The sequence below is a fragment of the Aquarana catesbeiana genome, linkage group LG11 (genome assembly GCF_042186555.1).
Source record: "Aquarana catesbeiana isolate 2022-GZ linkage group LG11, ASM4218655v1, whole genome shotgun sequence".
Lineage (NCBI taxonomy): Eukaryota > Metazoa > Chordata > Amphibia > Anura > Ranidae > Aquarana > Aquarana catesbeiana.
The window spans coordinates 218,027,621-218,053,616 of NC_133334.1; the positions used below are offsets into that span (position 1 = coordinate 218,027,621).

Below are 25,996 nucleotides of genomic sequence, written 5' to 3' on the forward strand. Positions count from 1 at the left end.
AGCTGCAGCTCTGGTGGAACATGTAACATGTTCCCAAAGGTGAACATATCCTTTAACACTGCGGCAAGGCTTTATTGTACCCATTAGAGATGAGCTTGGGTGTCCTCAAAACTAGTCAAACTTCTTTTACTCCAATGTGTTGCGGGCCGCCGAGTCATTCCCACCCCACAACCGGCCCTTTTGTTTATGTTAGGTCCAGGGCAGGAATTACCCAGCCCGCAGCTAACTGGAGTTTTAAGGAATAGTAAAGACAGAAAGTTTTTTTTTATCTTAAAGCGGAGTTCCACCCAAAAGTGGAACTTCCGCTCATCTGATTCCTCCCCCCCTCCGGTGCCACAATTGGCACCTTTCAGGGGGGAGGGGGGTGATATCTGCACCCACTTCCGGGAATAGACTCCCGCGGGAGTCACGCCCCCTCCCACACCCCCCGCTGTCTCCTGGGAAACACATAGGTCCCAGGAGATAGTGGGGACCACTTAGGACTCGCATCGCGACTCGCGCATGCGCAGTAGGGAACCGGGAAGTGAGGACGCAATGCTTCACTTCCTTATTCCCTCACTGAGAATGGCGGCGGCAGCAGCCGAGAGCCGAGCTATTGCTCGGCTGCCGACATCGCTGGACTCCTGGACAGGTAAGTGTCCGTTTATTAAAAGTCAGCAGCTGCAGTATTTGTAGCTGCTGGCTTTTAATATTTTTTTTTCAGGTGGACTCCTTCTTTAATGCAGTCTATGTATTAGGATAAAAAAATCCTTCTGTGTGTAGCAACCTCCCCAGCATCCCCTAATTACTTATCTGAGCCCCATCGCTCTCCAACGATGTCCATGAGTGTCTTAGCTGCCCGGGACTCTCCTCCTGATTGGCTGAGACACAGCAGCGGCGCCATTGGCTCCCGTGGCTGTCAAAGTCAGTTAGCCAATCGGGGGGTGGGGGGAGCCAATTGGGCAGGGCTCTATGTTTAAATGGATACATGGAGCTGTGACTCGGCTCGGGTCCCCCATAGCAAGCTACTGGCTGTCGAGGCACGCAACAGGAGGAAGGGGCCAAGAGCAGCGAAGAGGGACCAGAGAAGAGGAGGATCCAGGCTGCCCTGTTCAAAACCAACTGCACAGAGGAGGCAAGTATAACATGTTTATTATTTTATTTATTTTCTTAAAACAAGACTTTACAATGAGTTTAAGAAAAGAAAAAAAAAAAAAAAAAACACAAGGTCAGAGTTAGGCTACAATTAGGTTCAGAGGACACCCAACCTCCTCCCCACCTCTGTTTACCCCAAACTGGAGACGGGGTAATAGTAAATTAGGGGAGACTTATAATGCCACCTGGAAGCACCCATAGAAATGAGGCATCCAGAAATCCAGCCCTTCCCAGAGGAACAAGTGCAGAGATACATTAATACCACTTATCCATTCCTTCAAAGAGTTGACATAAAAAAACAAGAAAACAAAACAACATTTTTACATCCTTTAAAAAGGTGAAGTATAGCTAAAGCTGTTTTGGCTGTACTTATCCTGCAAGTCACAGGAGTTCTGCACTCCTGTGACCCGTTTTCAGCAGACAGCAGGCTAAACCCTGCCGTCGGCTGACGTCACACTGCCTGGCCAGGCTCTGAAAAGATCCCAAACATATGGGAGCTGATTTACGAAAGCTGTGCGCCATCAGTAAAGGCAAACGGTGAGGCGCAACGCACATTTTCATATTTACGAAACGGTGCGCCGGGAACAGAGTGCAAATCCCCCATTTACTATAGCGATCTCGGCACACGGGAGAATGCAATCTGTGCGCCACTATGGACATGGCACACGGCATCTCCAATTCAATATTAACAGATGGAGGTGCCAATATTATGGGGTGATGTGAGGAAGTTTAGTAACAAATGCCAAGTAAATAATATGCCCAAAATAGAATTGGAAAGTAACTTTTTCAGAGCAAGCCTGCTGTGCCTGCAAGTACGTTTAGAAGGTTTTTTCCACATTCCGTAAAGCCCCCTGTCTGCAGCCCCCCACAACCCCAGCCTAGGGTTGTGTGGAAGAGGACCTTGTCCCCCTGAATATGGGAACAAGGTGGTTGACTTTTGGGGTGCCTGAGCCCCTCCTGCCCCCAAGCATCCACCCCCCTTTCATGGGCTGCCTTGCTTGTGTTTGGCTAGGGGTTTGGTAGTGTGTGGGAGGGGCACAATATTTTTTTCGGTTGGGGTGGGATTTTTCACGTGGGGGGGTTCTCATTTTAAGCTTTAACAGACCCAAATGGCCTTGTATGTATTGGGGGGGGGGGCAGGCTATTTTTTTTTTTTTTTTGGTGTTAAAATCTTGCAGCTGCAATGTAGATTTGTAACTTTTTTTTAAAGCTGTATATCTTTGAAGCAGCATTTTGGATACATGCTACAGATGCACTACTTTACAGGCGGTGTAAGTCTCCCCCCAAGTTATTAGCTTTTCAGCAATTTTGAATTTCTAAAAGCACTTCTCCTGGTTTCATTTTTGGGGTTGTCCAAATTGGTGACATTGATATATGTCCCTTAGGGTGGGTCCTGGGCTCCCATACCCATTTTAAGGCCAATAACTAGAAGATAAGCCAGTCAAGTGGGGACTAGCAAAATTAACAAGTCAGTTCCCATAGACTGCAATGGTATTTGTTGTATGACTTTTGCCCATGTTAGGCTCTTTGTTTGCCCCCCTGGACCGGGGGGTGTTTGTCCCATCTGTAATTTTGTAGCATGCTGGATGATGTGCTTAATTTTGGTCAGGGGGTGGCTTATTTTGTGCTAGCTGCATTTGGGTTGGTCTGGGCATGCTCAGGGACTTTGCTTTTTTTTCTTCTTCTTTTTGTGTGTTAACAGCACTTGGATGTTTCTGGGCATGCTCAGAGAGTGTGTTTTTTGGGTTAGTAATTTAACCACTTCAGCCCCAGAGGATTTGGCTGCAGAATGACCAGGCCATTTTTTGCGATTCGGCACTGCGTCGCTTTAGCTGACAATTGCGCAGTCGTGCGACGTTGCACCCAAACAAAATTGACTTCCTTTTTTTCCCACAAATAGAGCATTCTTTTGGTGGTATTTGATCGCCTCTGCGTTTTTATTTTTTATGCTATAAACAAAAAAAGAGTGAAAAAAAAAAAAAAAACAATATTTTGTACTTTTTGCTGTAATAAATATCCCCATTTTTAAAAAAAAAAAAAAAAAAAAGCTATTTTTTTCACAGTTTAGGCCGATATGTATTCTTCTACATATTTTTGGTAAAAAAAAAAAAAAAATCGCAATAAGCGTATATTAATTGGTTTGCGCAAAAGTTATAGCGTCTACAAAATAGGGGATAGATTTATAGCATTTTTGTTATTTTTTTTTTACTAGTAATGGTGGCGATCTGCGATTTTTATCGTGACTGCGACATTATGGCGGACACATCGGACAATTTTGATACATTTTTGGGACCATTGGCATTTATACAGCGATCAGTGCTATAAAAATGCATTGATTACTGTAAAAATGTCACTGGCAGTGAAGTGGTTAACACTAGGGGGCGATCAAGGGGTTAACTGTGTTCCCTGGGAGGTAATTCTAACTCAAGGGGGAGTGGATGGACTAGTAGTTCCTAGCTAATAGGAACACACGATCTGTCATTCCTCTCAGAACAAAACATGGATTTGTGCGTTTACACACACACACACACTTCTGTGTTTTTTGCAAAACAGATGCGTTTTAGAACAAGTTTTTTTTACTTTGGTTTATTGTATTTTTTTGGGTGGGGGGGTATTTTCCCCTGAAATATTTTTGATGTTGTCAATGTGTCGTTTGTAGGTTGTTTCACTTTGATTTAATTGTCTGTGCTGCATTATTTTGCAAAATCTTCCTCAAAATGTTGTGACTAATTATTGTTTAAATCCTTAATAGATGTCCGTTTGTGGGCGCACTCCTGTTAATTTCCTCTGCAAAATGTTCAGACCTCAAAACCATATTCTGTTAGGGTCTCAAATTAACATACATGTGTTTCATTTTTGCTTTCCTTGCTCTTTTCCAAGTCCTGTTTTGTTGACTAATAAAATTTGTAGCAAATTGTTCTGTTTGATTAATTTTTATGCAACAGATTTCCCAGCTGTAGCTTAACTAGGCTGATTGGCATGGCAAAACAAAAAAAGTGTGATTTCTCTACAAGTTACTTTCCTGGTGCCTTCATTGTAGCATATGCATGGATTGTGGGTATGCTGCCATGGATAGTCTCCAGGAAAGGAAAATTACAGAGCGGTAAGTATTCAATTTTCCATTTTAGTGCAGTGGTTCTCAGCCTCAGTCCTCAAGTACCCCCGACAGGACATGTTATGGGAATTTATCGTAGCTAAAATAGCTGTCCAAAATACCAAGCTATTGACTGATTTAAAGCACCTGGGCAAGATGAAGGAAAACCTGCAAACATGGCCTCAAAAGCATCAAAAGGGTTAATTAACTGAGAACACCTACTAATTGCCTAACAAGACACATCCAATGTGATGAAATTAACCAATTGGATTGGGCGTGCGCTATTATCAATGAGAAAACCGCAGTTACCCCAGCGACAGTTGCAGTTTACATACGCAGGTATTTATTATCATTATTTGCGCTTTAAAGTGCGACGGTTCACACATTCGGTTAATAACTTTCCAGCGTACCAATTAATGTATGAACTGGCACAGCGCATTCATCTTAGTAAATCACCCCTATGGTCGGGATCCACCAAGATGCCTGGACCGTCAGCTGAGATAGCTGCTCAGTGACAGTCCACACACCCTGATCCCCTCCCCCATGACAGGGATCTTCTCCTTGCAGCCGCTGTCACAATTCAAAAACGCAATGTGCAGGACTACACCCATGCAGCTGCATCATTCATTCACAGAGTTCTGTGAATGAATAAACTACAAGTACTGTCTTCCACCATGGCAGATGCCTTGTAGTTCTCAGTGAACTGCAAGGGCACTGGTGAACGCTCTCTTAAGCCTCGTACACACGATCGGATTTTTGGCAGGGAATTGTGTGATGACACACGGTCACTACCGACCCCTGTAGTGTGCCCTACATGACTACCGACCCCTGTAGTGTGCCCTACATGACTACCGACCCCTGTAGTGTGCCCTACATGACTACCGACCCCTGTAGTGTGCCCTACATGACTACCGACCCCTGTAGTGTGCCCTACATGACTACCGACCCCTGTAGTGTGCCCTACATGACTACCGACCCCTGTAGTGTGCCCTACATGACTACCGACCCCTGTAGTGTGCCCTACATGACTACCGACCCCTGTAGTGTGCCCTACATGACTACCGACCCCTGTAGTGTGCCCTACATGACTACCGACCCCTGCAGTGTGCCCTACATGACTACCGACCCCTGTAGTGTGCCCTACATGACTACCGACCCTGTAGTGTGCCCTACATGACTACCGACCCCTGTAGTGTGCCCTACAGGACTACCGACCCTGTAGTGTGCCCTACATGACTACCGACCCCTGTAGTGTGCCCTACATGACTACCGACCCCTGTAGTGTGCCCTACATGACTACCGACCCTGTAGTGTGCCCTACATACTGCGGACCCCTGTAGTGTGCTCTACATACTGCTGACCCCTGTAGTGTGTCCTACATACTAATGATCCTTCTGCTTTACCCTACATACTACTAACCCCTATACTTTGCCCTACATACTACTGACCTCTGCATTCTGCCCTACATACTACTGACCTCTGCATTCTGCCCTACATACTACTGCCCCGTATACTGCTGACCCCTGCAGTCTGTCCTACATAATACTGACCCCTGTAGACTGCCTATATAGTCCTGACCCTGCCTTCTGCATTACTTAATCCTGACCCATGTACACCATCCTACTGAACCTACCCAGATAGTTCTGACCCCTGCACTTTGCATTACTTACTCCTACTGACAGAGTAATTTTTCCTCCCCCTAACATCGGGGTATTCCCTTCCTTCCACTAACCAATAATGCCAGGCATTTAGCTCCCACTGAACAATAGTGCCATGCAGTTTTCTCCCACTGACCAACAAATCCTGGATTTTTTTTTTCCCACTGACCACCAACAGGGTTTTTTTTTTTTTTTAGTTTTCTCTTACTGACCAATGATGCTGGGCATTTTTGTCTCTCACTCGCCACCCACACCACAGCATTTTTTTCCTATTGACCAGTAATTTAAGGGGCACTGTTACATAATTTTAACTGCTGCAATTTTATGTTGTGCTGTTTGTTACATACTCTTGATCAAAGTTTTTTTTTTTTTTTAATTGCTACTAGTTTCTAAGTAGCCTGCCAGCAGTACAAGGATTGTGGCAAATGTGTGCAGTGTATACTGTACGTATACTCAGAGGTTTCTGGTGGTGGAACCATGCCTGCACGCCTGACCACTCCTATCTCTTGAGGTCCACTCTACAACCTAGTACACATGATGAGAAAATCATGTGTACTAGGAGTGTTCGTCCGATAATCTGATCATTAGTACACAGTTTTCAAAAGCAATCATGACAGTTCATGTGAAAATATCTGAAGGTACAAGCATGAAATTTTTTCTCGTACGATAACAGAATGAATGATTTTCGTGTAATTAGTATAGGTAGTATATATATCTTCTTAACTGAAATAACCTATTGGATTCCAATATGAGACTAGCATGCAAAAAAGAAAACAGATAATCATTTATCCAATATTCTTATCATGTGTACTAGGCACAACTTTGCAGGTACTCAGTGGACTTTAGATCTCAAGAAATTAAATTACATGGGATCAGCAAATAACAGATCATTGTGCCAAACAAGTACATGTCTCTCTAGGTTTACTAGCTTCTGAAGGATATACAAGATTATTATACAAGATTTTTTCAGTACAGATTTCAGGAGAGTAGATCTTGCATAAACATGTTTTGAGCTTTGCTGTGAGCCCTGCCAGAAAGAAAGTAAACATGGCACTGAAATGTACTCGTGTCTGATTGCAAGGCAGTCTATAATAAGATACAATACTAAGAAAGATGGTTGTGCCCAGGTTGTTGTGTACCAATCAGAAATAACTTTATGTTTAAAGGCTTAGTCCACCTTTTGCAAAACAGTAACATTGATCTAATGATGCTGCGAAGCCCACAGGAGCACTGTACCCCAATCAGTGCATCGCTGGTGCAGTGCACAGACACTTGCAATGTCTTCCCCCAGCCTCATGTCTGTATGAAGATATAGGCCTGCTGGAGAAAGTTTTTCTTGAACTACAGAATGAGGACAGGAAGGAGGCTCCGCTTGCATGCTGTGCATGGTGCCTCTGCTGCGGTGAATTTTGTTTATATTCCCATCGCGCACGTTCCTGGATTAAAGGCTCATCTGTGGTGGGTGCTGCAGTGATCACCAGCTGGACACTGGATATATCACTGATAAATACACACTCACCAGCACACCATGGATCTTGAATTGCAGTCCAAAGCTTTTATTGCAGAAAGATCACATCACAACAGAATAAGTGCAACGTTTTGGAGCCTGACGATAACATGCCTGACGAAGGGGTCCTGCGTGGCACTGAAACGTTACACTTATTCTGTTGTGATGTGATCTTTCTATCAATAAAGGCTTTGGACTGCAATTCAAGATGCATAGTGTGCTGGCGAACATGTGTATTTATTTAGGACATATATGAACTCTCCCAGACGTAGATAATGTGGCTGTGGAGGCAGAGCTATGCTAAATTCAAAAGAGTACAGGTGAAAGGGGGTACCGCGTTTGGGTTTTAGGCATGTAACCATGCTTCATATTACACCCCAAGGCCGGGTCCATATTAGCTAAGGCCCATAGCAGGGGTCCCTGTTCAAAGATTCAGGTGCAAATCAGGTCTGAATTTCTGCCTTAATTCGCACCTGATACAAAGAAGCACAAAACCCTTTCCAAATGCGGACCGCGGCTGCCCCAGAGCTGTGTGAACCCGGCTTCATTCAGAGCCGGTCACACTCTCCTGTCATGTGAATTGGATGCAGGAAAACCGTGACTTAGCCTTCAAAATTAGCTAACTTCTAGCAGAAATGTTAGGACGTCACTTCTGTAACACATTCAAAATGGGCATTTGCCTCTTTGTACAGTTTTTTTCTTTTTTTACAGATCTAAACAGAGAAGTATGGTTTTCTATGGGTCCAAAAAGAAAATATCTGCATCTGTGGTCCTGCACATGGACTAGGATTTCACAATGTACGCATGTAAACTTTTGTGGTAACTTACATGCATACAACGCAGTTGTACTCCATTGGCAGCTGCATGCATCATCCCAGTATAACCCCTTAAAGCCGAGGTCGCATATGTGTGTACACTCGGCAGGAAGGAGTTAATATTGAAAATATGACTTATCATGACAAAAAAAATGTCTTTTATTTAAGGCTAGCAATCACATGAAGTCATTTATTATCACATAGTTTTTTGGATCCTTTTTAAAATCATAATGATAACAGAAATCACCCAAATGGTCCTGATAAAAAGTTTACATACCCTGGAATGTTTGGCCTTGGTACAGACACAGAAGGTGGCACAAACAGGTTAAAATGGAAATTAAAGGTTAATTTCCCACATTTGTGGCTTTTTAAATGACAATCAGTGTCTGTGTATAAAAAGTCAATTAATTTGTTAGCTCTCACATGAATGCACTAAGCAGGCTAGACACTGCGTCATGAGGAGGTAGAAAAGAACAGTCAAAAGACCTGCATAACAAGGTAATGAAACTTTACAAAGATGGAAAAGGATATAAAAAGATACCCAAAGCCTTGAATATGTCAATCAGTACTGTTTAATCACTTAAGAAGTGGAGAATTTGGGGATCTCTTGATACCAAGCCAAGGGTATGCAAACTTTTGAGCACAACTGTATATACTGTGAATCTGTACTTGCCAAATATGCTGCAGAAATCTCCCTCCGCTGAGTCCGACTGCAACCATTTTAAATGTGGGCAGCTGAAGCTCTTGCCTCTTCACTTCCTGGATTTACAAAAACACACACCACCAGCTCTGCAGCTTTCATTGGCCCTCTTATGACTCATCCCGCCTCCCTTCCTGGCAAACTCACAAGAGTGAGAGAGAGAGCTGTGCATGATGTCATAAGCCTAAGCTTTTTACCAGACAAGAAACAGGAAGTGGGCTGTATAAGGTATTTACTGGCAGAAGATTTATTAGATGGAAAGATGAAAAAAATGACTGAAGGTCCACTTTAAAGTGATTGTAAAGTCATTTTTTTTTTAAATAACAAACATGTTATACTAGCCTCGTATGTGCAGTTGGTTTTGCACAGAGCAGCCCGGATCCTCCTCTTCTCTGGTCCCTCTTTGCTGCTACTGGCCCCTCCTTCCTATCAAGTGCCCCCTCAGCCAGCAGCTTTCTATGGGGGCACCCGAGCAGAGTCAGAGCTCTGTGTACCCATTCAGACACGGGACCCCGACCCCACCCTGCCCCCTCTCTCCCGATTGGCTGACTGAGTTTGATTGACAGCCGCGGGAGCCAATGGTGCCACTGCTGTGTCTCAGCCAATCAGGAGGAGTGTCCCGGGTGGCTTAGACCAGGGGTATGCAATTAGCGGACCTCCAGCTGTTGCAGAACTACAAGTCCCATGAGGCATAGCAAGACTCTGACAGCACAAGCATGACACCCGGAGGCAGAGGCATGATGGGAGTTGTAGTTTTACAACAGCTGGAGGTCCGCTAATTGCATATCCCTGGCTTAGACATTTGTGGACTTTGCTTGAGAGAGAAGGGGCTCAGGTAGGTAATGAGGGGGTGCTGCAAAACGTTTTTTATCTTAACGCATAGAATGCCTTCTACCTTTAGGCCCCGTTCCCACCTATGCGAATTAATTGTGAATTAGATGCGGCTTATACCGCAGGACATTTTAAAATACCTTTATTAGAATGAGGCTGGTTCACATATGTGCAATGCATTCGAAATGCGCACTGCCCAAAAAAAGTGTGCATTTTCTGGGCATTGCGGTGCGAATTACAAGCACTTTATCTTCTATGGGAACGCATCTGATTCGCAGAAGTATTCCGTTCTGAACACGAATTCCCTCCCCTCCTCTCCCTGCTCAGCTGATCCGCAGATAGAATGGAGAGGCACCACTGAACAGCTGTTTTTTCTCTTCCCAGAGAAAACGGAGCTGGAATTTGCAATGGACTGGTGTGAACCCAGCCTTACAACTCCTTTAACCACTTGAGTCCTGGAGCCATATTTTCATGCAAAAACTGATTGTCCTTTTGCGTCTGTTCCATTTTCTAAAAGGAAGAAAAATAGGGTTTTGATCTATTCCAAAAAACAGATGTTGATGGAAACTATGATCATCCATTTACATCTGTTTTTCCATAGAGATGCACTGATGTTCATTTTTCATCCGTCAACGTATGGATGAAAAACAAACAGTCCGTGTGTCTTAGTCCCGGTTCACACTGGGACGACTTGTCAGGCGACCTAGTCGCCTGACAAGTAGCGTCCCGTTCTGTGCAATGGAACCGTTCTAATCGGAGCGACGCAAGTCGCTCCGACTTAGAAAAAGGTTCCTGTACGACTTTCGGGGCGACTTGCATTGACTTCTATACAGAAGTCGTCTTGCAAGTCACAGCTGAGTCGTGTCCTGGGTCGCCTGAAGCAGTCGCGCTGTAAGTCGTGCTGCCTCAGTGTGAACCAACCCTAAGGGGCCTAAAGGAGAAGTACAGCCAAAGGTCAGTTTGCTGCACTTCTCCTATGGATCACAGGAGAGCAGTTGGTTCTGCACTCCTGTGACCCATTCTCAGCAGACAGCGGGCTGAAGCCCGCTGTCGGCTGACGTCAAAGAGCCGATGGAGGCTTGGGAAAGATCTCGACCATATGCCACAAAGTGTTACATAATTGTGAAGTGGAAGGAATATTATAAATGGTTTTCAAAATTTTTTACAATTAAATATGTGACAAGTGGGGCATGCATTTGTATTCAGCCCCCCCAAGTCAATACTTTGTAGAACCACCTTTCGCTGCAATTAAAACTGCAAGCCTTTTTGGGTATCTCTCTACCAGCTTTGCACATCTAGAGAGTGACATGTTTGCCCATGCTTCTTTGTAACATAGCTCAAGCTTTTTCAGATTGGATGTAAAGCGTCGATGAACAGCAATTTTCAAGTCTTCCCACAGATTCTCAATTGGATTTAGGTCTGGACTTTGACTGGGCCATTCTAACACATGAATATGCTTTGATCTAAACCATACCATTATACCATCGTAGCTCTGGCTGTATGTTAAAGGCATTGTCCTGATGGAAGGTGAACCTCCGCCCCAGTCTCAAGTCTTCTGCAGACTATCAGGTTTTATTCTACGTTTACTGTGTATTTTGCTCCATCCATCTTCCCATCAACTCTGACCAGCTTCCCTGTTCCTAATGAAGAAAAGCATCCCCACAACATGATGCTGCCACCACCATGGTTCGCAGTGGGGATGGTGTGTTGAGGGTGATGTGCAATGTTAGTTTTCCGCCACATACAGCATTTTGCTTCTAGGCCAAAAAGTACAGTTTTGGTCTCATCTGGCCAGAGCACCTTCTTCCACGTTTGCTGTGTCCCCCACGTGGCTTCTCGCAAACGGGACTTCTTATGGCTTTCTTTCAACAATGGCTTTCTTCTTGCCACTCTTCCATAAAGGCCAGATTTGTGGAGTGCACAACTAATAGTTGTCCTGTGGACAGATTCTCCCACCTGAGCTGTGGATCTCTGCAGCTTCTACAGTTACCATGGACCTCTTGGCTGCTTCTCTGATGAATGCTCTCCTTGCCTGCCCTGTCTGTTTAGGTGGACGGCCATGTCTTGGTAGGTTTGCATTTGTGCCATACTCTTTTCATTTTCAGATGATGGATTGAACAGTGCTCTGTGAGATGTTCAAAGCTTGGAATATTTATAACCTAACCCTGCTTCAAACTTCTCCACAACCTTATCCCTGACCTGTCTGGTGTGTTCCTTGGCCTTTATGATGCGGTTTGTTCACTAAGGTTCTCTAACAAACATCTGGGAGGACTTCACAGAACAGCTGTATTTATACTGAGATTAAATTACCCACAGGTGGACTTTTTTTTACTATTTAGGTGACTTCTGAGCACAATTGGTTCCGCAAGATACAAATGCATGCCACACTTTTCAGATATTTATTTGTAAAAAAATGTGAAAAAGATTTATAATTTTCCTTCCACTTCACAATTATGTGCCACTTTGTGTTGGTCTATCACAGGGGTCTCAAACTGGCGGCCCTCCAGCTGTTGCAAAACTACAATTCCCATCATGCCTCTGCCTTTGGGAGTCATGCTTGTAACTGTCAGCCTTGCAATGCCTCATGGGACTTGTAGTTTCGCAACAGCTGGAGGGCTGCCAGTTTGAGACCCCTGGTCTATCACATAAAATCCCAAAACATTGAAGTTTTTGGTTGTAACAAGTCAAAATGTGGAAAATGTCAAGGGGTATGAATACTTTTTCAATGCACTGTAAGTATAACATGATTTATTTATTTTTTTGTTTTTTTTAAATAAACACAAGACATTAGTATCAATTTAAGCATAATCCAAGTCAACTTGCGCTTCAACAGGGCCAAGTCGACTACAGGGCTCTTCCAAGCTGCTGCCATGGCTATCTAGGCTCCCATACTTCTCTTTTAAGATGATAGGTGATAGGAGCTGCCCTTGTCGGCGGTGGTTCAGTTATCCTGACTGGGCGTCATATGACGTCCAGCAGGATAACATGCTCCCGCAGGGGCGCGCATCGCGGCGATCGGTGGAGCGGTGTGTCAGTCTGACACACCGCTCCACAGATCTTGGTAAAGAGCCTCTGGCGGAGGCTCTTTACCACGTGATCAGCCGTGTGCAATCACGGCTGATCACGATGTCAATAGGAAGAGCCATTGATCGGCTTTTCCTCACTCGTGTCTGACAGACGCGAGTAGAGGAGAGCCGATCGGCGGCTCTCCTGGCAGGGGGGGGGTCTGTGCTGAATGTTTATCAGCGCAGCCCCCCCTCAGATGCCCACACTAGATCACCAGGGAAGCCGCCAGGACCACCAGGGAGCCGGGCAACATATGGATGGCCAGGCATGTACCTCATGGCCATCCACATGTGCCCAAAGTGCCCAATCTGTGCCAATCAGTGCCCACAAATGGGCACTGACTGGCACCATTTTAAATCAGGGATGCCCAGCAATGCCACCCATCAATGTGATCAGTGCCACCACTGTCAACAGTGCCACCCATCAGTGCCCATCTGTGCCACCTATCAGTGCTCATCTGTGCCCACCTATCAATGCCACCCATAAGTACCCATCAGTGCCACCCATAAGTACCCATCAATGCCACCTACGAGTGCCCAGCAGTGCAGCCTACGAGTGCCCAGCAGTGCCGCCTACGAGTGCCCATCAGTGCCGCATACCGGTGCCACCTATCAGTGCCACCTCATCGGTGCCCATCAGTGCCGTCGTATCAGTGCCCGTCAGTGCAGCCATATCAGTGCCCGTCATTGAAGAAGAAAACATACTTCTTTACAAAAAATTTTAACAGAAACAAAGAAAAACTTGTTTTTTTTTCCAAATTTTTGGTCTTTTTTTATTTGTTGCGCAAAAAATAAAAACCACAGAGGTGATCAAATACCACCAAAAGAAAGCTCTATTTGTGGGAACAAAATGATAAAAAAATTGTTTGGGTACAGTGTTGCATGACCGCGCAATTGTCATTCAAATTGCGACAGTGCTGAAAGCTGAAAATTGGCCTGGGCGGGAAGGTGTCTAAGTGCCTGGTATTGAAGTGGTTAAATATATTATATATAAAAATTTTTTCTTCAAATAGCCAAAAATGAAAAATGCCTGTAAACGAAATGCTGCTAAACACGAGTTACAAGGTGGTACGTTTACAAGCTGTTACAGGCATTTGGCGTTTCAAATGCCTCTGAACATCCGTCCTGAACACATTTTTTTGCACTCCAAAAAATGCTTCAAAAAAACTTAACTACCTAGAAATGACCCTGTGTACATGTACTGATAAGACAACAGAGGAGAGTTCAGGGGCAGCTGAAAAAAAATGCCCAACTGCTCCTAAACGTCTATTTACCAGCAGCAGTGTACATGAGGCCTTAGTGAGCTTTTGATTAGATTTGATTATTACAAGCGAAGCAGACATTGTAAAATTTTACAAAGCGATTCTTATCAAGCCAACATCTGTATCATACATAGATCATCACAAATCATTATGTGCATGACCTCCATTAAGAGATTCTCAGAACACTAAGGCCCTAGTCACACTATGATGTCAGGTGTCATGCATTGTTGCGCTGGACACACAGGGCAACCCATTTATTTCAATGGACTGCCCCATACATGACAAAACACTGCAAAGTAGCCCATGCACCTTTTTGAGCAGTGAGCTTCTACAGTGACATTAGGGGAGACCTGCGACAGGGTTATCACCTCATCCCTTTAAATCTGGACACATATTAATTACACAGGTTCTGTGGCTGATTACCGTGGTAATTAAACTCACTTGGTGCCATATCTGCATTAAATTAGCCTTAGAGCCTGTGTATTTCATATGTGTTTGGGTTTAAAGGGATGAAGGGACAACCCTAGACGGAACCTGAGGGGAGGGGAGGCCTGAGACGGCGACCTGAGGGGAGGGTAGCGGGGGGCTGCAACGGCGACCTGAGGGGAGCTGAGACATCGACCTGAGGGGAGGGCTGAGACGGCGACCTGAGGGGAGGGGAGGGCTGAGACGGCGACCTGAGGGGAGGGCTGCGAGGGCGACCAGAAGGGAGGGGGGCTGCCACGGCAACCAGAGGGGAGGGGGGCTGCAACCAGAGGGGAGGACAGCGACCAGAGGGGAGGGGGGGCTTTGACAGCAACCGGAGGGGGCCTGCGACAGCGACCTGAGGGGGGGGCCGTGACAGCGGCCTGAGGGGGGGCCGTGACAGCGGCCTGAGGGGGGGGCCGCGACAGCGGCCTGAGGGGGGGGCCGCGACAGCGGCCTGAGGGGGGGGCCGCGACAGCGGCCTGAGGGGCGGGCTGCGACAGCGACCTGAGGGGGGGGCTGCAACGGCGACCAGAGAGGAGCTTTGACCTGAGGGGGGGGGGCGACCAGAGGTAAGGGGGGCTACGATGGCGGTCAAAGGGGGGGGTGTTGCGACGGCAGTCAGAGGGGGGGGCTGCGACGGAAGCCAGAGGGGAGGGAGGGGCTGAGACATCGACCTGAGGGGAGGGCTGCGAGGGCGACCAGAGGGGAGGGCTGCGAGGGCGACCAGAGGGGAGGGCTGCGAGGGCGACCAGAGGGGAGGGCTGCGAGGGCGACCAGAGGGGAGGGCTGCGAGGGCGACCAGAGGGGAGGGCTGCGAGGGCGACCAGAGGGGAGGGCTGCGAGGGCGACCAGAGGGGAGGGAGGGGCTGAGACATCGACCTGAGGGGAGGGAGGGGCTGAGACATCGACCTGAGGGGAGGGAGGGGCTGAGACATCGACCTGAGGGGAGGGAGGGGCTGAGACATCGACCTGAGGGGAGGGAGGGGCTGAGACATCGACCTGAGGGGAGGGAGGGGCTGAGACATCGACCTGAGGGGAGGGAGGGGCTGAGACATCGACCTGAGGGGAGGGAGGGGCTGAGACATCGACCTGAGGGGAGGGCTGCGAGGGCGACCAGAAGGGAGGGGGGCTGCAACCAGAGGGGAGGACAGCGACCAGAGGGGAGGGGGGGCTTTGACAGCAACTGGAGGGGGCCTGCGACAGCGAACTGAGGGGCGGGCTGCGACAGCGGCCTGAGGGGCGGGCTGAGACAGCGACCTGAGGGGGGGGCTGAGACAGCGACCTGAGGGGGGGGGCTGAGACAGCGACCTGAGGGGGGGGGCTGAGACAGCGACCTGAGGGGGGGGGCTGAGACAGCGACCTGAGGGGGGGGGCTGAGACAGCGACCTGAGGGGGGGGGCTGAGACAGCGACCTGAGGGGGGGGGCTGAGACAGCGACCTGAGGGGGGGGGCTGAGACAGCGACCTGAGGGGGGGGGCTGAGACAGAGACCTGAGGGGGGGGGCTGAGACAGAGACCTGAGGGGGGGGGCTGAGACAGAGACCTGAGGGGGGGGGCTGAGACAGAGACCTGAGGGGGGGGGCTGAGACAGAGACCTGAGGGGGGGGGCTGAGACAGAGACCTGAGGGGGGGGGCTGAGACAGCGACCTGAGGGGCGGGCTGCGACAGCGACCTGAGGGGAGGGAGGGGCTGAGACATCGACCTGAGGGGAGGGAGGGGCTGAGACATCGACCTGAGGGGAGGGAGGGGCTGAGACATCGACCTGAGGGGAGGGCTGCGAGGGCGACCAGAAGGGAGGGGGGCTGCAACCAGAGGGGAGGACAGCGACCAGAGGGGAGGGGGGGCTTTGACAGCAACTGGAGGGGGCCTGCGACAGCGAACTGAGGGGCGGGCTGCGACAGCGGCCTGAGGGGCGGGCTGAGACAGCGACCTGAGGGGGGGGGCTGAGACAGCGACCTGAGGGGGGGGGCTGAGACAGCGACCTGAGGGGGGGGGCTGAGACAGCGACCTGAGGGGGGGGGCTGAGACAGCGACCTGAGGGGGGGGGCTGAGACAGCGACCTGAGGGGGGGGGCTGAGACAGCGACCTGAGGGGGGGGGCTGAGACAGCGACCTGAGGGGGGGGGCTGAGACAGCGACCTGAGGGGGGGGGCTGAGACAGCGACCTGAGGGGGGGGGCTGAGACAGCGACCTGAGGGGGGGGCTGAGACAGCGACCTGAGGGGGGGGGCTGAGACAGCGACCTGAGGGGGGGGGCTGAGACAGAGACCTGAGGGGGGGGGCTGAGACAGAGACCTGAGGGGGGGGGCTGAGACAGAGACCTGAGGGGGGGGGCTGAGACAGAGACCTGAGGGGGGGGGCTGAGACAGCGACCTGAGGGGGGGGGCTGAGACAGCGACCTGAGGGGGGGGGCTGAGACAGCGACCTGAGGGGGGGGCTGAGACAGCGACCTGAGGGGGGGGGCTGAGACAGCGACCTGAGGGGGGGGGCTGAGACAGAGACCTGAGGGGGGGGGCTGAGACAGAGACCTGAGGGGGGGGGCTGAGACAGAGACCTGAGGGGGGGGGCTGAGACAGAGACCTGAGGGGGGGGGCTGAGACAGAGACCTGAGGGGGGGGCTGAGACAGAGACCTGAGGGGGGGGGCTGAGACAGCGACCTGAGGGGCGGGCTGCGACAGCGACCTGAGGGGAGGGAGGGGCTGAGACATCGACCTGAGGGGAGGGAGGGGCTGAGACATCGACCTGAGGGGAGGGAGGGGCTGAGACATCGACCTGAGGGGAGGGCTGCGAGGGCGACCAGAAGGGAGGGGGGCTGCAACCAGAGGGGAGGACAGCGACCAGAGGGGAGGGGGGGCTTTGACAGCAACTGGAGGGGGCCTGCGACAGCGAACTGAGGGGCGGGCTGCGACAGCGGCCTGAGGGGCGGGCTGAGACAGCGACCTGAGGGGGGGGGCTGAGACAGCGACCTGAGGGGGGGGGCTGAGACAGCGACCTGAGGGGGGGGGCTGAGACAGCGACCTGAGGGGGGGGGCTGAGACAGCGACCTGAGGGGGGGGGCTGAGACAGCGACCTGAGGGGGGGGGCTGAGACAGCGACCTGAGGGGGGGGGCTGAGACAGCGACCTGAGGGGGGGGGGCTGAGACAGCGACCTGAGGGGGGGGCTGAGACAGCGACCTGAGGGGGGGGCTGAGACAGAGACCTGAGGGGGGGGGCTGAGACAGAGACCTGAGGGGGGGGGCTGAGACAGAGACCTGAGGGGGGGGGCTGAGACAGAGACCTGAGGGGGGGGGCTGAGACAGCGACCTGAGGGGCGGGCTGCGACAGCGACCTGAGGGGGGGCTGCGACAGCGAACTGAGGGGGGGCTGCGACAGTGACCAGAGGGGAGGGGGGGCTGCAACGGCGACCAGAGAGGAGCTTTGACCTGAGGGGGGGGGGCGACCAGAGGTAAGGGGGGCTACGATGGCGGTCAGAGGGGGGGGTGTTGCGACGGCAGTCAGAGGGGAGAGGGGGGGCTGCGACGGTGACCACATGGGGGGGGGGGGGGTTAGAGCTGCGACGTCAACTTGAGGGGGTACCTGTGCCAAGTGACATGAGGTAAGAGGGAGGAAGGACCTGTGAGAGCAACATGACGGGACCGACAGGTGACATGAGAGGGAGAACTGTAACAGTACCAGGTAACTTTTCTCTCTATGATGGAAAGCAGCCTAGGGTGGAGGATGGTGTCCAGGAGGACTTGTACTGCAATCACAGGGGGGAGGAGAAGACAGGCAATGGCTGGGAGTGGAGGAGGTTTTGTACAAACAAGTCTGAGCCCGCTGTTCTTCCCTTCCTGGAATTCGCCAAGAACAGTCTAAAAGAAAACATGGCTGTGTATCCCCGCAGAGACGGCACATCCTGCAATTCATAGGCCTGCTGACTGAAATAAATAAAAGGACACGCAGTGTGTGGGCAGGATCCGGGAGCGGACATTAGTACACAGGGAACACACAATACTAGCACTGCACAGACTGAATGAAAAGTGTAGGCGGGCACACCGCTCACCCCTCCATTACCTCAGTCCTCCCTCCTCCGTCTTCTATGAGCCCGCCTTGTGTACGGAGAAGTCCCCCTCCCCTGATCACAGGACCCTCTAATAGGAGGACAAAATGGCGGCGGCGGCGTGTGGTGTGAAATGGCGGCAGCCTCATGTATTATTTCATATACTGACCTACTGCTAATGTGCGTGAAAAGCAACCCCAAACACTCACAGTATGACAGGCTAGGTGTCAGAGGCTCTCATCCATCCCGGGGATCTTATATAATAAATGTGAGCAGCACCATCTCTATCTGGGACACCTCTACCTTCCAGGGACAAATAAATACAAATTCAATAAATATATCCCCTATTTTGTAGACACTATAACTTTTGCACAAACCAATCAATATACGCTTATTGGGATTTTTTTTTTACCAAAAATATGTAGCAGAATACACATTGGCCTAAACTGATGAAGAAATTAGATTTTTTTTTTTTAAATTGAGTGGGTATGTTTTATAGCATAAAGTAAACAAATATTGTTTTTTTTTTCAAAATTGTTTGTCTTTTTTGGTTTCTAGCGCAAAAAAATAAATACTGCAGCGGCGATCAAATACCACCAAAAAAAAAGTTCTATTTGAGGGAAAAAAAGGACATCAATTTTATTTGGGTACAGTGTTTTTATTTTGAAGAAATCCCTGAGTGTTTGTTTGTGTCCATGTTCAGAAGTATCTAATGGGAGTGATTTCATAATGATCAATCAGCTGCAGCACCTGCAAGGCTCTAATGAGGAAAGCTGCTGGGTCTGCACCCCTTTAGACGTGATTTCCTATTGGCAGTATCTCACCAAAAATGACATTATTGTTGCAGGGGATGCCTGAAATCTGACTTGTATCTTAGAGCGGACTTCTGGGAAATATGATGAGCTAATCACACAAGCAGGAAATGACATATCCGGGGAGCGTTCTGTACACATTCTGTGTACAGAACACCTCCAGGTTGCCATATTGCATTGCATTTCACAGAAAAATAGAGCTGCAGATTGAAAAAAGGAAAGGTAATTATTAATAACATTCAATTAGACCCCTTTCACACTGAGGCGCTATAGCGCTAAAAATAGTGTCTGCAAAGTGCCTCTCCTTTCACTCCAATGTGAAAGCCCGAGTGCTTTCATACTGGAGCGGTGCGCTGGCAGGACGCTCAAAAAAGTCTGCAAGCAGCATCCTTGAGGCGCTGTAGGAGCGGTGTATACACCGCTCCTACAGCGACCCTGCTCATTGAAATCAAGATAATTATTTCTTTATTTGCTATTTTTTCCACACGAAAGTGAAGTTACCCTTTAAATTATGCTAAATATTGGGCGTGGCTTTAAGGGGTGTGGTTAAATAGAGTCTGAGATGACTTACATCAGGGATATGCAATTAGCGGACCTGCGGCTGTTGCAAAACTACAAGTCCCATCATGCCTCTGCCTCTGGGTGTCATGCTTGTGGCTGTCAGAGTCTTGCTATGCCTCATGGGACTTGTAGTTCTGAAACAGCTGGAAGTCCGCTAATTACATATCCCTGACTTACATAGTGGAATCTAGTGAATGTGGTACTAGAAAGAGAAAGGGGGGTGGAGGGAGAGAAAGATAAAGAGGGATGGAGGTAGAGAGAAAGAAAGAGAGATGGAGGGAGAGAGAAAGGGGGATTGAAGGAGAGAGAAAGAAAGATGGAGGGAGAGAGAAAGAGGGATGGAGGTAGAGAGAAAAAAAGAAGGATGGAGAGAGGGAGAGAGAAAGAAAGAAGGATGGAGGGAGAGAAAAAGGGGGATTGAAGGAGAGAGAAAGAAAGATGGAGGGAGAGAGAAAGAGGGATGGAGGGAGAGAGAACGGGGGATTGAAGGAGAGAGAAAGAAAGATGGAGGGAGAGAGAAAGAGGGATGGAGGGAGAGAGAAAGAGGGATGGAGGGAGAGAGAAAGAGGGATGGAGGGAGAGAGAAAGAAAGAGGGATGGAGGGAGAGAGAAATAAAGAGGGATGAAGGGAGGGAGACAGAGGGATGGAGAGAGAGAAAGAAAGAGGGATGGAGGTAGAGAGAAAAAAAGAAGGATGGAGAGAGAGAGAAAGAAAGAGGGATGGAGGGAGAGAGAAAGAAAGAGGGATGGAGGGAGAGAGAAATAAAGAGGGATGAAGGGAGGGAGACAGAGGGATGGAGAGAGAGAAAGAAAGAGGGATGGAGGGAGAGAGAAAGAAAGAGGGATGGAGGGAGAGAGAAAGAAAGAGGGATGGAGGGAGAGAGAGAAAGAAAGAGGGATGGAGGTAGAGGGAAATAAAGAGGGATGAAGGGAGGGAGACAGAGGGATGGAGAGAGAGAAAGAAAGAGGGATGGAGGGAGAGAGAAAGAAAGAGGGATGGAGGGAGAGAGAAATAAAGAGGGATGAAGGGAGGGAGACAGAGGGATGGAGAGAGAGAAAGAAAGAGGGATGGAGGGAGAGAGAAAGAAAGAGGGATGGAGGGAGAGAGAAAGAAAGAGGGATGGAGGGAGAGAGAAATAAAGAGGGATGAAGGGAGGGAGACAGAGGGATGGAGAGAGAGAAAGAAAGAGGGATGGAGAGAGAGAGAAAGATAGAGGGATGGAGGGAGAGAGAAAGATAGAGGAATGGAGGGAGAGAGAAAGAAAGAGGAATGGAGGGAGAGAGAAAGAAAGAGGAATGGAGGTAGAGAGAAAGAAAGAGGGATGGAGAGAGAGAGAGAAAGAAAGAGGAATGGAGGGAGAGAGAAATAAATAAAGGGAGATGGAGAGAGAGGGGGGGATGGAGAGAGAGACTGAGAGTAGTGGGCCTGAGGTCCCAGGGATCGGAAACGCTGCTGTAAACACGCTGCTGCCATAGGTCCAGCACACCTGCCAGACCCACAGAACCGAGAGTCCAAAGGCCACCACATTGGAACCAGTGCAAGAAGGGGCCCCTTCCACCACAAGACTTTGCAGTCTTAACAAGGCGTTGGTGAGCGGGCCGCCAGCCCACCAGGGCAGGATACCATAAACCATCCTCTCCATAGTCAAGTACCGCCAGTTGTCATTACGGTCACATAAAAGAGTTTCTCCTTCCTAACCCCATGCAGCTTCTTTGTAGACCAGCTCCATGCCACAACACAGGAAGGCCGGACAGCGCACCCATTAGCTGGGACACGTTGCAGCCTGCTTCCTGCTACCTCTTCAGCCAATAGGTAGCTGCAGTTTGCTTTTACATCCCTTCCAGAATCTTCCGACTCCCAGCCCACCCAGCTTACTATGTGGGCGGGCCAGGATGACACCTTTGGTGACCATGCGCAAGCCACACCGGGTGACGGCAGAGCGGTGTAGCCTTTTATGGGGGATCAGAATCCCAGCACAGTCCGCCCCTGCTCAGTCCGCCCCTGCCCATGACAAAGCCTATTTTCCTGGATTCTGCCCGGTACAGGCTCAGACCAGGACATGGATCTGAATTCTGTGAATGTTCCGGGCAAATCAGGACTGTTGGCAACTATGTGCACAGAGGCACACCTCCAGCTCTGCAGCCCTATATCTCTCATTGGCCCTCTTATGACTCATCCCCCTCCTTTCCTGGCAAACTCTCACCAGAGTGAGAGACAGAGCTGACAGGAAACAGGAAGTGAGCTGTATAAGGTATTTACTGGCAGAAAAAAAAGATTTAATAGATGGAAAATGACTGAAGGTCCGCATTAACTTCATCAGAGTGACATGACAGGAAATGTTGGCAGCTTCCTGAGTGACAAGAGTGGTGGAGTCCTTAGAGGTCAGTTATGTGGCATGTTCTCATTCAGAGCTATGTGTACAGGCTTGTTCCAGGTAAGGGAAGCCGTATGTACCATGAAAGGAAATGAGGAGGCACATAGTGAAGTCCATAAAAACAATCCTCACTTTATTAAAAATGAATGGGTACTTACAAACGAATGACAATGGCCATTTAGGCTGAAATGCATCAGGTGCCGATGTGAGGATGCTACCACGCCACTACCGCTGTTCATTATGATTTATGCCTGCATTCATCCTTCGTTTGTGAGTACCCATTCATTTTTAATAAAGTGAGGATTGTTTTTATGGGCCTCCTCATTTCCTTTCATGGTACATACTGCTTTGATTGAATGCCCGTGGAGTCTGAGGCTGTTCCATTGCTGCCTATTGGGATATTGCAGAGGATCTTCATATTCCTTATGCCCTGTACACACGGGCAGACTTTTCAGCAACAAAGGTCCGACAGTCTTTCCGACAGACTTTCGACGGACTTTTGACGGACTTCCGACGGACTTTCGAACGAACGGACATGCCTACACACGATCACACCAAAGTCCGACGGATTTGTACGTGATGATGTACAACCGGACTAAAATAAGGAAGTTCATAGCCAGTAGCCAATAGCTGCCCTAGCGTCGGTTTTCGTCCGTCGGACTAGCATACAGACAAGCGGATTTTTCGATAGGAACTGGGTCCGGCAGAGTTCCCGACGTAAAGATTTGAAACATGTTCCAAATCTAAAGATCATCAGATTTTCGACAGAAACAGTCCGCTGAAGGTCTGATGAAGCCCACACATGGTCGGATTGTCCGCCGGATTCGGTCCGTTGGACCAGTCCGGTCGAAAAGTCTACTCGTGTGTACAGGGCATTAGAGTTCCTAATCCACTACTGATGAGGATGCTGATGCTGTTGCTGCCTGTATTAGCCACTGGATGTGCCATTATACTCTACGCTTGAAAATATCTGACCTCTGGTAAGGAGATTTCTTTGTCAGCATGGTGGTGGTTGCTTCAACATTATTGAACTTGATGTGAGGTCATTTCAATTCCACGTCCATCTACACGCACCATGCTCTTATCTATCTTCCACCTTCAGTGCTGCATTTGGACTACACAATTTTTTATATTACAATCAATATATTTATGCCAGCTGCTCTTATTACTACATTTGTTCCTTATCCCAGCGCAGATATTGCTCTATTTTTATATACCTATACAGGGTTGGTGCAAGGATTTTTGACACCCTAGGCGAAACCTAATTTTGCAGCCACCTTTGGCTCCACCCCTGACTCCACCCCCTTTGCCCTGCCCATGTATACCCCACCTTTTTAATGAAGCGCCCATCAAATGCAGCCTCACCAGCGCCCATCAATGCAGCCTCACCAGCGTCCATCAATACAGCCTCACCAGCGCCCATCAATGCAGCCTCACCAGCGCCCATCAATGCAGCCTCACCAGCGCCCATCAAATGCAGCCTCACCAGCGCCTATCAAATGCAGCTTTACCAGCGCCCATCAATGCAGCCTCACCAGCGCCCATCAATGCAGCCTCACCAGCACCCATCAAATGCAGCCTCACCAGCGCCCATCAATGCAGCCTACCAGTGCCCATAAATTAATGTTTGCTTGTCTCCATTCATTTGAGAGTTGGGACACAGACCGTGTCACTACGTGCGAATAGAGTGGCGGCTGCCTGCTAATGCTGGTGCTTGTTGCAGAGAGAAGAGAATAGGAACACCAGTGGCTGGGCACCCTAGGCAGCAGTGCACCCTAGGCGGCTGTCTAGTTTGCCTAGTGGTAGCACCGGCCCTGTACGGCATTGTGGGGCATTGTGGGCGTCGGTGGTAAAGCAGCGCTATATTTAACGCCACTTTACCATTGTTTTTAGCGGCGCTATTCGGCCTTTACCGGGGGGCGGTTTTAACCCCCGCTAGCAGCTAAAAAAGAGTTAAAACCACCCACAAAGCACCACTGCAGCGGCGCTTTGCCGGCAGTTTAGCGGCGCTGCCCAATTGTTTTCAATGGGAAGGGCCGCTTTAGGAGTGGTGAATACACCGCTCCTACAGTGCTCCAAAGATGCAGCTTGCAGGACTTTTTGTACCGTCCTGCAAGAGGGCTTTCACACTGGAGACACAGAAGATTCGCTTTACAGGCGCTATTTTTAGAGCTGTAGTGCCGGTAAAGCGCCTCAGTGTGAAAGTAACCTTAAGTAGCTAGTAGCTAGTAACACTCCCACTAAACTTCCAACAATGCAACGGGAGATCTGTAGCTGTCATACATGGAAGCTGCACTGACGTTTGTCCACCGTCCTCACCCTTGTCAATTCACAGAACATCTTGTGTTCTGTGGACCCATTCATAGAATACAAAGTTTCTGTGAACAGACATTGAAAGTGGAAATATTACAGTGACCACTAACATACCTAAAAGAGAAGTATGGGAATATTTGTTTTTTTAATCATACTTACCTAGGTAGGTTACCGGGTCTCACAACCTCTCCTGAACAATTTAACTTGACAGATAGTAACAGACGTTTAAAACGTCCGTTTTGCCGCATTTACATGCTGCGTTTAGCTGCGTTTTAGAAGTGTTTTTTTTTTTAACTTTTTTTTTTTTTTTTTTTTTCAAATAGCCAAAAAATGAAAAACGCCTGTAAACGAAACACTGCTCAACATGAGTTACCGCCTTTACAAACTGTTACAGGCATTTGGCGTTTCAAATGCCTCTGAACATCCGTCCTGAATGCATTATTTTGCGTTTTAAAAAATGCTTCTAAACTTAACTGCCTAGAAACGACCTTGTGTACATGTACTGATAAGATAACATAGAGGAGAGTTCGGCGCCTTCACACGGACGGCTGTTCTGCCGCAGTTAAAAGCATATAATATGTTCTGTGAAATTCAAGACTCCAGGCACTGCGATCAGCTGCATTTGTACAGTGTGATTACCTTAGTTTATTAGCGTTTACATGCGGCTGCGTTTAGCTGTGTTTAGCTGCGTTTAGCTGCATTTGGAACATTCTTGCCATTTCTGATGTGCTTCCTGTTGCTTTTCATTCCTTGTTGCCGCTGCTATCCGCAGGAGAAATAGTACACTGCGATTACCTGCAGTTATGTGCAGATAGCTGCAGATAGCTGCGCTAAATCGCCCCTGGATGCAGTCAATTCTATTTTTTCTATCCGCACCAAACTGCATGTAACTAAATCGCAGCTAAACGCAGTGTGTGAATGGGGCCATAGGAAAGCATTGTGTGCTTTTAGCTGAGATAGAAAACTAGAAAATCCGCAGCTAAAAGGATAATTCTATCCGTCCGTGTGAAAGGGGCCTTCAGGGCAGCAAAAAAAAAAAAAAAAAAGCCCAACTGCTCCTAAATGTCCGTTTACCAGCAGTAGTGTACATGAGTCCTTAGTGAGCTTTTGATCAGATTTGATTATTACAAGTCAAGCAGACATTGCAAAATTTTACGAAGTGATTCTTATCAAGCCAACATCTGTATCATACATAGATCATCACAAATCATTATGTGTATGACCTCCATTAAGATTCTCAAAACACAAAAGCCCTAGTCACACTATGACTTCCAACAATGCGACGGGAGATCTGCAGCTGTCATAAGTGGAAGCTGCACTGACGTTTGTCCACCCTCCTCACCCTTGTCAGTTCACAGAACATCT

The 25,996-nt window shown here is 48.8% G+C and overlaps 1 protein-coding gene across 2 annotated transcripts in view; it reads right to left on the minus strand.

Moving 5' to 3' along the window:
* The window catches only part of LOC141112453 (amino acid transporter heavy chain SLC3A2-like), a 29,533-nt gene extending 10,818 nt beyond the window's left edge, over positions 1-18,715 (minus strand). The window contains exon 1 of one of the 2 annotated variants that reach the window (XM_073605313.1): positions 18,585-18,715. The gene's annotated coding sequence lies outside the window, so the exon portion shown is untranslated. The remainder of the gene's footprint in view (positions 1-18,584) is intronic. The other variant, XM_073605314.1, reaches the window with a different exon arrangement.
* Between the last annotated feature and the right edge of the window lie 7,281 nt (positions 18,716-25,996).